Below are 12,988 nucleotides of genomic sequence, written 5' to 3' on the forward strand. Positions count from 1 at the left end.
GGTAACTGAGGCAGGGGTGACAGGGAAAGTGTGCGACTCAGGCAGGGGTGATAGGGAGATAGTGGGCAGCATATCTCTGCCTCACTGCAGCAGCACATTCCTGCTTCACTGACAGCAGCACATCCCTGCAACGTTGACAGCAACACATCCCTGCAACATTGACGGCAGCACATCCCTGCCTCATTGACGGCAGCACATCCCTGCCTCACTTATAGCAGCACATCCCTGCCTCGCTGACAGCAGCACATCACTGCCTCGCTGACAGCAGCACATCACTGCTTCACTGACAGCAGCACATCACTGCTTCACTGACAGCAGAACATCCCTGCCTCACTGGCAGCAGCACATCCCTGCTTTACTGACAGCTGTATATAGGGCCTAATTAAGACCTGATCCCTGCTGTGCATATTCACACAACAGGAGATCAGGTCTGAAGTGCGTGTGTGCTGGTGCCACAGTGCACCGGCACATGCCAGAGATGCGATCAGCATCTCTGCCCAGTGAGCGCCTCTGCCTGATTGACAGGTAGAGGCGGTCACTGGGCAGGAGGAGTCGGGCCAGCGGCGTTGTGCCGCCATTTTGGGGGCACAGTCAAGACAACGCAGACATGACCGGACCGTATGGGGGCGGGGCCGTGACGGCTGTGTGACCCGGACAGCAACAGGCCTTATTTACTAAAATCTCAGATAAATTTTATGGCATTTATGTGCAGTCTAGTTTGCACAGTTGATAGAGTGTTGATCTTGCACTATCAATGTAAGCCTCACATAGGTTTGATACACATGTAAGTTTGTTTTTATTTTACTACATTGTGGTTTGTGGCTCTATACCATGTAATGCATGTCTTTTAACAGTAGTCAAGTCTTCCAATGTGCTTGTTAGTGAAACCCAATACATAGCTTTATTTTATTTTGTTTCTTCAAATATTACATAGTAACATAGTAACATAGTATCTGAGGTTGAAAAAAGACAATTGTCCATCGAGTTCAACCTATTTGTGGTGTCCTATGCATGATGATTTTACTAAAATGTCTGACTGATGCTGCTGTCAGCCATTGCATTTTATCCCTATTTATAGTAATTATAATGCATGACTATGCACCATACCCCTGGATATCCTTATCCAATAGGAATTTATCTAACCCATTCTTAAAGGTGTTGACAGATTCCGCCATTACAACTCCCTCGGGCAGGGAATTCCAAACACGTATTGTCCTTACCGTGAAAAAGCCTTTACGCTGTATTGTGCGGAATCTCCTCTCCTCTAACCTGAGCGAGTGTCCACGAGTCCTCTGTGTTGATCTAACCAGAAACAGGTCCCACGCAAGCTCTGTGTATTGTCCCCTTATATATTTGTAGATGTTGATCATATCCCCTCTTAGTCTCCGCTTTTCCAATGTAAACATGCCTAGTCTTTCAAGCCTTTCCTTGTATGCCATCATCTCCATGCCCTTAATTAGTTTGGTCGCCCTCCTCTGTACCTTTTCAAGCTCCAGGATATCCTTTTTGTAGTACGGTGCCCAGAACTGTACACAGTATTCAAGGTGTGGCCTCACTAGTGATTTATATAACGGGAGTATAATACTCTCGTCCCTAGCATCAATACCCCGTTTTATGCATGCTAATATCTTATTAGCCTTCTTTGCTGCAGTCCTACTTTGGGTACTACTGCTTAGCTTGCTATCTATGAGGACACCTAAGTCCTTTTCCAGTACAGAATCCCCTAATTTTACCCCATTTAGTAGGTAGGCATATGTCTTATAACTTTTTTTTTCAATATATAAACATTTTTATTATAAGATTTTCAATGACACAAGTACATCCAAGTTGCAGATTATGGATTGTGAAGGACAAATCAACCATATAAACAATTTAAGCAATTTAAATTGCATGCAGGTAGTAGAATATCAAACTCCTTGGATGAAAGTTGGTCGTAATAAACTAGGATAGAAAAGAATAAAGTAGAAAATAAGATTTTAAACCTACCGGTAAATCTTTTTCTCGTAGTCCGTAGAGGATGCTGGGGACTCCGTAAGGACCATGGGGATAGACGGGCTCCGCAGGAGACATGGGCACTTTAAGAAAGACTTTAGTTCTGGGTGTGCACTGGCTCCTCCCTCTATGCCCCTCTATGCCACAGTTAGAGAAACTGTGCCCAGAGGAGACTGACAGTATGAGGAAAGGATTTTGTTAATCCAGGGCAAGATTCATACCAGCCACACCAATCACACCATATAACTTGTGATAAACTACCCAGTTATGAGTACGAAAAAACAACATACTGTAGCATCAGTGCAGGATTGATGCAACTCTAACATAACCCTTATTGAAGCAATAACTATATACAAGTATTGCAGAAGTAGTCCGCACTTGGGACGGTCACCCAGCATCCTCTACGGACTACGAGAAAAAGATTTACCGGTAGGTTTAAAATCTTATTTTCTCTAACATCCTAGAGGATGCTGGGGACTCCGTAAGGACCATGGGGATTATACCAAAGCTCCAAAACGGGCGGGAGAGTGCGGATGACTCTGCAGCACCGATTGAGCAAACATGAGTTCCTCCTCAGCCAGGGTATCAAACTTATAGTATTTTGAAAAGGTGTTTGAACCTGACCAAGTAGCAGCTCGACACAGCTGTAGTGCCGAGACCCCTCGGGCAGCCGCCCAAGAAGAGCCCACTTTCCTCGTGGAATGGGCCTAGACCGATTTCGGTAACTGCAATCCAGCCATAGAATGCGCTTGCTGAATCGTGTTACAAATCCAGCGAGCAATAGCCTGCTTTGAAGCAGGGGCACCAATCTTGTTGGTTGCATACAGGACAAACAGCGCTTCAGTTTTCCTGACTCTAGCCGTCCTGGCCACGTAAATTTTCAAAGCCCTGACCACATCAAGTAACTCGGAATCCTCCAAGTCACGCGTAGCCAAAGGCACCACAATAGGTTGGTTCATGTGAAAAGATGAGACCACTTTTGGTAGGAATTGAAAACGGGTCCGCAATTCCGCTCTATCCACATGGTACACCAAATATGGGCTTTTATGTGACAAAGCCGCTAATTCCGACACTCGCCTAGCCGAAGCCAAGGCTAATAACATGACCACCTTCCATGTGAGATATTTTAACTCCACCGTTTTAAGTGGTTCAAACCAGTGTGATTTTAGAAAACTTAACACCACGTTAAGGTCCCAAGGTGCCACCGGAGGCACAAAAGGAGGCTGAATATGCAGCACTCCTTTTACAAAAGTCTGAACTTCTGGAAGAGAAACCAATTCTTTTTGAAAGAAAATGGATAAGGCCGAAATCTGGACCTTAATAGAGCCTAATTTTAGGCCCAAATTCACTCCAGTTTGTAGGAAGTGAAGGAAACGGCCCAGATGGAATTCTTCCGTAGGAGCATTCCTGGCCTCACACCAAGAAACATAATTTCACCATATACGGTGTAATGTTTTGACGTTACATCCTTCCTAGCCTTTATCAGCGTAGGGATGACCTCAACCGGAATGCCTTTCACTGCTAGGATCCGGCATTCAACCGCCATGCCGTCAAACGCAGCCGCGGTAAGTCTTGGAACAGACAGGGCCCCTGATGCAACAGGTCCTGTCTTAGAGGAAGAGGCCACGGATCTTCTGTGAGCATTTCCTGCAGATCCGGATACCAGGTCCTCCGTGGCCAATCTGGAACAATGAGGATTGTTCTCACTCCTCTTTGTCTTATTATCCTTAACACCTTGGGTATGAGAGGAAGAGGAGGAAATACATAGACCGGCCGGAACACCCACGGTGTCACTAGGGTGTCTACAGCTACTGCCTGAGGGTCTCTTGACCTTGCGCAATACCTCTGTAGCTTTTTGTTGAGCCGGGACGCCATCATGTCTATCTGTGGCAGTTCCCACCGACTTGTAATCTGTGCAAAGACTTCCTGATGAAGTCCCCACTCTCCCGGATGTAGGTCGTGTCTGCTGAGGAAGTCTGCTTCCCAGTTGTCCACTCCCAGAATGAACACTGCTGACAGTGCGCTTGCGTGATTCTCCACCCAGCGAAGAATTCTGGTGGCTTGTGCCATCGCCACTCTGCTCCTTGTGCCGCCTTGGCGGTTTACATGAGCCACTGCGGTGACGTTGTCTGACTGGATCAGAACCGGTTGGTCGCGAAGTAAGGTCTCCGCTTGACGTAGGGCATTGTATATGGCCCCTAGTTTCAGGATGTTGATGTGAAGACAAGTCTCTTGACTTGACCAAAGACCTTGGATATTTCTTCCCTGTGTGACTGCTCCCCAACCTTGGAGGCTTGCCTCTGTGGTCACCAGGATCCAGTCCTGAATGCCGAATCTGCGTCACTCGAGAAGGTGAGCACTCTGCAGCCACCACAGGAGTGATACCCTGACCCTGGGGGACAGGGTGATCAACCAATGCATCTGCAAATGTGACCCAGACCACTTGTCCAGTAGGTCCCATTGGAAAGTCCTCGCATGGAACCTGCCGAATGGAATGGCTTCGTATGATGCCACCATCTTTCCCAGGACTCGAGTGCAGTGATGCACTGATACAAGTTTTGGTTTCAATAGGTTCCTGACAAGAGTCATGAGTTCCTGGGCCTTTCCTATCGGGAGATAAACTCTCTTCTGGTCTGTGTCCAGAATCATGCCCAAGAAAGACAGACGAGTCGTAGAAACCAACTGCGACTTTGGGATATTGAAAATCCAGCCGTGTTGCTGTAACACTTTCAGTGAAAGTGATACGCTGTTCAGCAACTGCTCTCTTGATCTCGCTTTTATGAGATCGCTCAAGTACGGGATAATTGTGACACCTCGCAGGAGAACCATCATTTCCGCCATTACCTTGGTGAAAATTCTCTGGGCCGTGGAGAGACCAAACAGCAACGTCTGAAATTGGCAATGACAATCCTGTACCGCAAATCTGAGGTACGCCTGATGAGATGGATAAATGGGGACATGAAGGTATGCATCCTGTACACAAATGCGGACAACAGGTGTCAAGCCGTGTGTTGCCTTTGTCAAGCTGTAATAAGTAGGGGTAAGGACGTTAACCACCTCAGAACATCCTCCCTTATACGTCACCTGCAGCGCATTAATCATAAGTCAGTGACAAGTTCAAAAACTTTGGATGACAGCGGAAGCAGTCCACTGACCACTAAATCCCTTCCTCTTGTAACCAAGCTCCTGCAAACCACACCACCAACTCCCTCAGTGTCAATTTCCTCCTTAGACAGGAAAGCCAATAGTCCTGCAGGCCATGTCACTGGCAAGTCTGACGAGTCCTCTCCTGCCTGGGATTCCTCCGATGCATCCTTGAGTGTAACGCCTACTGCTGCTGGCGCTGCTGTTGTTGCTGCTGGGAGTCAATCGTCATCCCAGAGGGGAAGTCGGAAGACCACTTGTACTACTTCCAGTAGGCAATTGACTGTCCAACAGTCCTTTGCGAGGAAGATGAAATATCACAGCAGTCATCCTGCTGCAAAGCGGATAACTCAGGTCTTGTCAGCCTGGGTGGTGAGAAACGTGGTTCCGGTATCCATCGTTAATTCAGAGGCAACTAGAGACTTGATTGAGGTACTGTGTCCCCGGTACCAAATGCCATCTAGGTTCCATTTCTCTAGGCAGGCGATACCGAAAATGTACACAGACCTCAGAAAAAGAGTCACCAGTGTCCTAAAAAATGCAGTTGTACCCAAGGTCCACTAGTCCACATGTCCGTGGTTAAGTGGAGCAGGGCAGACTCAGGACTATATGACTGTGACAGCCCACTGGGTTGATGTATTGCCTCCCGCAGCAAGAACAGCAGCGGCGGCACCAGTAGCAGCATCTCGCAAATGCCAACTCGTTCCTAGGCAGACTACGCTTTGTATCACCGCTTTCCATAAGAGGCACACAGCTGACAACCTCTTACGGAAACTGAGGAACATCATCGCAGAATGGCTTACCCCAATTGGACTCTCCTGGGGATTTGTGACATCGGACAATGCCACCAATATTGTGCGTGCATTACATCTGGGCAAATTCCAGCACGTCCCATGTTTTGCACATACATTGAATTTGGTGGTGCAGAATTATTTAAAAAAACGACAGGGGCGTGCAAGAGATGCTGTCGGTGGCCCGAAGAATTGCGGGCCACTTTCTGCATTCAGCCACCGCGTGCCGAAGACTGGAGCACCACCAAACATTCCTGCACCTGCCCTGCCATCCTCTGAAGCAAGAGGTGGTAACGAGGTGGAATTCAACCCTCTATATGCTTCAGAGGATGGAGGAGCAGCAAAAGGCCATTCAAGCCTATACATCTACCCACGATATAGACAAAGGAGGGGGAATGCACCTGACTCAAGCGCAGTGGAGAATGATTTCAACGTTGTGTAAGGTTCTGCAACCCTTTGAACTTGCCACACGTGAAGTCAGTTCAGACACTGCCAGGCTTTTGCAGAAGAAGCTGGAGACATTGAAGGAGGAGCTAAAACAGAGCGATTCCGCTAGGCATGTGGGACTTGTGGATGGAGCCCTTAATTCGCTTAACCAGGATTCAATCTGTTGAAATCAGAGCAATACATTTCGGCCACCGTGCTCGATCCTAGATTTAAAACCTACATTGTATCTCTCTTTCCGGCAGACACAAGTCTGCAGAGGTTCAAAGACCTGCTGGTGAGAAAATTGTCAAGTCAAGCGGAACGTGACCCGTCAACAGCTCCTCCTTCACATTCTCCCGCAACTGGGGGTGCAAGGAAAAGGCTAAGAATTCCGAGCCCACCCGCTGGCGGTGATGCAGGGCAGTTTGGAGTGAGTGCTGACATCTGGTCCGGACTGAAGGACCTGGCAACGATTACTGACATGTCGTCTACTGTCACTACATATGATTCTGTCACCTTTGAAAGAATGGTGGAGGATTATATGAGTGACCGCATCCAGGTAGGCACGTCAGACAGTCCGTATGTATACTGGCAGGAAAAAGAGGCAATTTGGAGGCCCTTGCACAAACTGGCTTTATTCTACCTAAGTTGCCCTCCCTCCAGTGTGTACTCCAAAAGAGTGTTTAGTGCAGCCGCTCACCTTGTCAGCAATCGGCGTACGAGGTTACTTCCAGAAAATGTGGAGAAGATGATGATCATCAAAATGAATTATAATCAATTCCTCCGTGGAGACATTTACCAGCAATTGCCTCCAGAAAGTACACAGGGATCTGAGATGGTGGATTCCAGTGGGGACGAATTAATAATATGTGAGGGGGGCGATGTACACAGTGAAAGGGGTGAGGAATCGGAGGATGATGAGGTGGACATCTTGCCTCTGTAGAGCCAGTTTGTGCAAGGAGAGATTGATTGCTTCTTTTTTGGTGGGGACCCAAACCAACCAGTCATTTCAGTCAGCCGTGTGGCAGACCCTGTTGCTGAAATGATGGGTTCGTCAATGTTTTTCTTTTCAATCTAAGCCCCTGCAGTTTTCTGTAAGAATCTGCTTCGCTATGATGATCAACAAGTCACAAGGGCAAACACTCAGGGCTGGAGGTGTAGATCTTAGGACCAGCTGCTACAAGCATGGCAAAGGTGTCACTATCATTGGTGACACCCAGAGAGGCAGCGAGGGAGATTGTAATGCAGTGCGCGCAGATAAGCAGCGCAATGGTAAAAAAGAGGCATGGTCTCATAGGTAGGGGTGTGGCCTGTTTTCCTGAATCTCCATTTTGTTGCTCCGGGTATCCCGGGGGTTGAGTGCTGCACCCGGGGACTAGTGTGTGAGTGGTGCTGGCTCCTGCACAGTGACAGAAACTGGGTGTTGCACGTAATGTTACAGTGAAACACCCATATTCTGTCACTGAAGAGGAGCCGGCACTTTGGTGTCACCCCCCTTGGCGGGTGACACTCGGGTGTGGGCCGCAACCCCGTTGTGATGCCACTGACCCATGGGAAGCTTTACGTGGCTTACCCATGTGTTAGTAGCCCCAAGCATCTTTTGTGTTAGTCCCTGAAGAAAAACTTCAAATATTTACAAATACATTTTGTAATCAATGGGCCTAATTCAGTAAGGATTGCAAATTCTGCTAAGTAACAGAATTTGCAATCCTTTGGTTCGCATGCTGGGGCCACCCAGCATGCCGCCTCCCTTCTTGACCACGCTGAAATTGCAGTCTCAGTGCAGTTCAGCGTGATCATAAAAAATGGGTTAGCCTCCTGTTGGTGCAGACTGTATGTGTGCGCAGGAAGCCGCCACCATTTTTGTGATCGCAGCTGCTGCATGTGATGTCATGCAGCAGCTCTGACCACGCCTCCTGTTTCTCCGTTGCCGACCCCATTTTGTAGCCCTGCCCATGCACCGCTCCATCTCCGACTTGGAAATGGATTGTTGCTGCCCCTTCCCCCCAGCACCGATTGACAGTCAGAAGCGATCGCATTATCTGCGGGGTGCCGCAGAAAATGCAGGCGCATGCGTATGCTCTTAGCAATTTTTGCAGTTGGATTGCTTATTGCGATTGCAATCCAACCTGAATCAGGCTCTATTACCTATCACAATGCACTGCGGGTAGTACAAAATGGGGTTAATATAAGAGAAAACCCCCCCAGAGCTGTGCTCCTTAACTGTCCCTGGTGGCTAGTGGAGCGGCTGCCCAGTAATCAGTGTCCACGCCAGTGCGCACATGGCCCACCCCCTACAGCCACGCTGGATCACGGTATAGTGTGGGCACAGAAGTCCCTTACCTCCCTTTCATCAGCGGCCTCGTGATCCCGGAGGGCGGTGTGTGTGTGACTGACCTTAGGAAGAAACCGGAGCCTCCGCTGCAGTGACCCAGCAACCAGGGCACGGGAGTATACTGCGCCGCTGGGAGTGATGGAGCTGCAGTAAAGATGTCTATTAGACCTAACCTGCTGCAGCCCTTGTAGATTCTTATAAAAAAAAGTTCTTCTTTTCTTGTCAAAATTAATAGCTAAGAATAGGCTGCCTGAGGCAGCCCCCTGTTAAGTGGCCTGCTACTGAAGGCACCAACTACAAACTGAGCTCCCTGTTCATGGAAGCGAGGTTATAGAGCAGGGGGCGCTGAGCATCTTGGGAACAGTCAAAAGCTTTGAGCCTGTTGGTGCCTCAGATCAAGATCCTACTCTACACCCCAATGTGAATCCTTGTGGAGTCCAGTGTACCCCACAGAAGAAATGAATGTGTCACACCCATTGGCAGCAACATTAGAATAGCTGCTGATGGGCACAATTGAGAAAGGAAGGGGGGAAAACATTTGAATCCAGCACATATATGTAATTTGAATATGTAATTTGTACCTTCCTACTTTAAAATGTAATGGATGAACCTCACCCTGTGAGAACTATCTTCATGATCAAGAGATCTCATACGCAAGAAAAGCATGTGTTGGGATAGGGCTGTGGAGGGCGGCTGCTCGAGCACACCCCCGTCAAGTTAAGGAGATTCAACTGAGGAAGCACAAGGGAACTCTTGTCTGGGGACAACAACTGCAGGGAGACCACATCTTTTCAGATGAAAATGAGAGGGCGGAAGGCTGCCTAATACTGAAGCACCCTCAAACATCAAACCATATGCAACAACTAGTACAAGCATTCCTGGGGAAAGGTCTGCAGCAGACGGATTTGCATACGGTGATGTCATCCAAGCAGTGGGCCAAAGTTGGCTGGAACCCTCATCTGCATATGAAAAGAGAAAAGGGGCGCTTGGATGACCCCTAGTTCGCATTGAACACCCCCCACCCTCCTTTGGTGTGGGGCTCATGTTGGCCATGCCCCAGCCCCTGAAGCATTCAAGCTGATTTCTTGCAGCAGCTGGGCACTGTAACAGCTCCAGAGCTGCTCTGTAATGCAAATAAAAGGGTGTGGGCCCTGCAACACCACCTGTAGTTCGCATTGTGCGTTGGAAGGCACAAAGTAAGCAGACGGGAGAAGTCAGGATAGTGCGCAAGGGCATAGAATGGAGGGGCTCAAGAAAAGAGAAGTGGAAACAGACAGCAAACTAGGCGGGAGAGAGACCTGAGACAATGAGATCTAAATTATACCAGAGCCAACCAGGGGAAAGCACAAATGCAGTCCCCCCCCCCTACCACAAATTATGCAGTCGAGATTCCCACATTTGGGGAAATCACAGAGGTCAGCATACCCAGAATGCAATGAATGAACCTCACCCTGGGAAAACAATCTTCATGACCATGGTATCACCTAAGCAAAATAAGTATGATTTGAGATAGGGCTGGGGAGGGCCGCTGCTCAGGCACACCTCCGTCAAGTAAAGGAGATTCAACTGAGGCAGCACAAGGGAACTCTCATCTGGGGACAACAACTGCAGGGAGAACACATTTTCAGACGAATGTGTGAGGGCAGAAGGCTGCCTAATACTGAAGCACCCCCCAAACAACAAACCAAATGCAACAACTAGTGCAAGCATTCCTGGGGGAAGGCCTGCAGCAGATGGATTCGCATATGGTGATGTCATCCAAGCAATGGGTATAGTTGGCTGCAACCCTCGTCTGCATATGAAAAGAGAAAATGGTCACGCAGGGCATGGCGGCCTTTGTGGGGTTGCGCTTGGATGACCCCTAGATCGCTTTATACACCCCCATCAGTGTGGGGCTCATGTTGGCCATGCCCCAGCCCCTGAAGCATTCAAGCTGATTTCTTGCAGCAGCTGGACCCAGTAACAGCTCCAGAGTTGCTCTACAAGACAAGTAAAAGGGTGTGAGCCATGCAGCACCACCTGTAGTTTGCATACACACATATATAGGACAGCATCTCTTATATGCCCCAGGGGCAATAAAATAGTATCCTTATCTAGAGTATCCGTCCATGCCGCTACAGCACTACACATACACACCCAGGCCGACGCAATTGCCGGTCTGAGTAAGGTACCTGAATGTGTATAAATGGACTTCAGGGTAATCTCCTGTTTGCGGTCAGCAGACTCTTTGAGGGTAGCCGTATCCTGGGACGGGAGGGCTAACTTCTTGGATAAGCGTGTTAATGCTTTGTCCACCCAAGGGGAGGATTCCCATCGTAACCTATCCGTTGATGGGAAAGGATACGCCATAAGAATCCTTTTGGAAATCTGCAGGAGATTCCCAAGCTTTTTCACATAACTCGTTCAGCTCGTGTGAGGGGAAAAGGTTACCTCAGGCTTCTTTCCCTTGTACATATGTACCCTCTTGTCAGGGATAGGGGGCTCCTCTGTGATGTGCAAAACATCTTTTATTGCCATAATCATATATCAAATGTATTTTGCCAATTTTGGCTGTAACTTTGCATCATCGTAATCGACACTGGAGTCAGAATCCGTGTCGGTATCTGTGTCAACAATCTGGATAGTGGGCACTTATGAGACCCTGACAGTCCCTGCGACATAGGATCAGGCATGGGTTGAGACCCTGACTGTCCCAAAGCTTCAGCCTTGTCTAATCTTTTGTGCAATGAGTTTACACTAGCATTTAAAACATTCCACATATCCATCCAATCAGGTGTCGGCGGAGACACCACATCCATTTGCTCCCGCTCCTCTCTAATATAGCCTTCTTCCTCAGACATGTCGACACACGCGTACCGACACACCACACACACAGGGAATGCTTTTACTGAAGACATTTCCCCCACAAGGCCCTTTGGCAGAGCTGGCCCTAACCAATATGATGCCCTAGGCAAGATTTTGCCTGGTGCCCCCTAGCACCACCGCTGGTTCCGCCTCTGACCTTGCACCTCTTTCCCAGCACCATCAACCCTCACCCATAACAGTACTTATTTTGGTGTTTGTACCCCCTATATTTTAAACAGGAACAGTTCGCACATTTGGCGCACAGTCCAAAAAGGGGTGTGTTTTTGCTGGCAATGGGCATGTCCTCACAATAGTACCCCCAATTAAAATTCCGCCACACAGTACTGCAATTTTATTCACATTTGATCACGCGATAGTGTCCATAATTCACATTACATCCCACAGTAGTATTACTTTACCTTATAAACGTTACTTCTCACAGTAGTGCTCCTTATTCACATTACATCACACTGAATTGCTCCTTATTTACATTACACCACACCCTATTGCTCTTTATTCACATTAGACGACACAGTAAATGCCCTTTCTATACGCAACGCTACATATTAGAGCACCTTATACACATAATGCCACACATTAGTAATGCATTTATACACATAATTCCACACAGTAATGGGACACATATGAGACACATCACTAATGTCCTTATAAACATAATGCGTCTTACACATTATGACAACCTTTATTAATGCCCTTTTACACATAATGGCCCTCATTCCGAGTTGTTAGCTCGCAAGCTGCTTTTAGCAGCATTGCACACGTTAAGCCGCCGCCTACTGGGAGTGAATCTTAGCTTATCAAAATTGCGAACGAAAGATTAGCAGAATTGCGAATAGACACTTCTTAGCAGTTTCTGAGTAGCTCCAGACTTACTCGACAACTGTGATCAGTTCAGTCAGTTTCGTTCCTGGTTTGACGTCACAAACACACCCAGCGTTCGCCCAGACACTCCCCCGTTTCTTCAGACACTCCCGCGTTTTACCCAGAAACGGCAGCGTTTTTTCACACACACCCATAAAACGGCCAGTTTCCGCCCATAAACACCCACTTCCTGTCAATCACACTACGATCAGCAGAACAAAGAAAAAACCTCGTAATGCCGTGAGTAAAATACCTAACTGCATAGCAAATTTACTTTGCGCAGTCGCAGAGCGAACATTGCGCATGCGCAATTAGCGGAAAATCGCTGCGATGCGAAGAAAATTACTGAGCGAACAACTCGGAATGACCACCCTTGCGCATGCGCAATTAGCGGAAAATCGCTGCGATGCGAAGAAAATTACCGAGCGAACAACTCGAAATGACCACCAATGTCCCTTACACATATGCCGCACATTATTAATGCCCTTATACACATAATGACACACATAGTGCCCCTTACCCATATGTTGCACATTATTAATGCATTTTTACATGACACACATAATGCTCCTTA

At 47.9% G+C, this 12,988-nt stretch overlaps 1 non-coding gene across 1 annotated transcript; it reads right to left on the minus strand.

Moving 5' to 3' along the window:
- Nucleotides 1–10,022: 10,022 nt before the first annotated feature.
- LOC134951168 (U1 spliceosomal RNA) lies at nucleotides 10,023–10,189 on the minus strand. The gene has a single exon (XR_010183958.1). It is a non-coding gene; the product is annotated as a U1 spliceosomal RNA (small nuclear RNA).
- Nucleotides 10,190–12,988: the final 2,799 nt, after the last annotated feature.

This window comes from Pseudophryne corroboree, chromosome 8, assembly GCF_028390025.1.
Source record: "Pseudophryne corroboree isolate aPseCor3 chromosome 8, aPseCor3.hap2, whole genome shotgun sequence".
NCBI classification, from domain to species: domain Eukaryota; kingdom Metazoa; phylum Chordata; class Amphibia; order Anura; family Myobatrachidae; genus Pseudophryne; species Pseudophryne corroboree.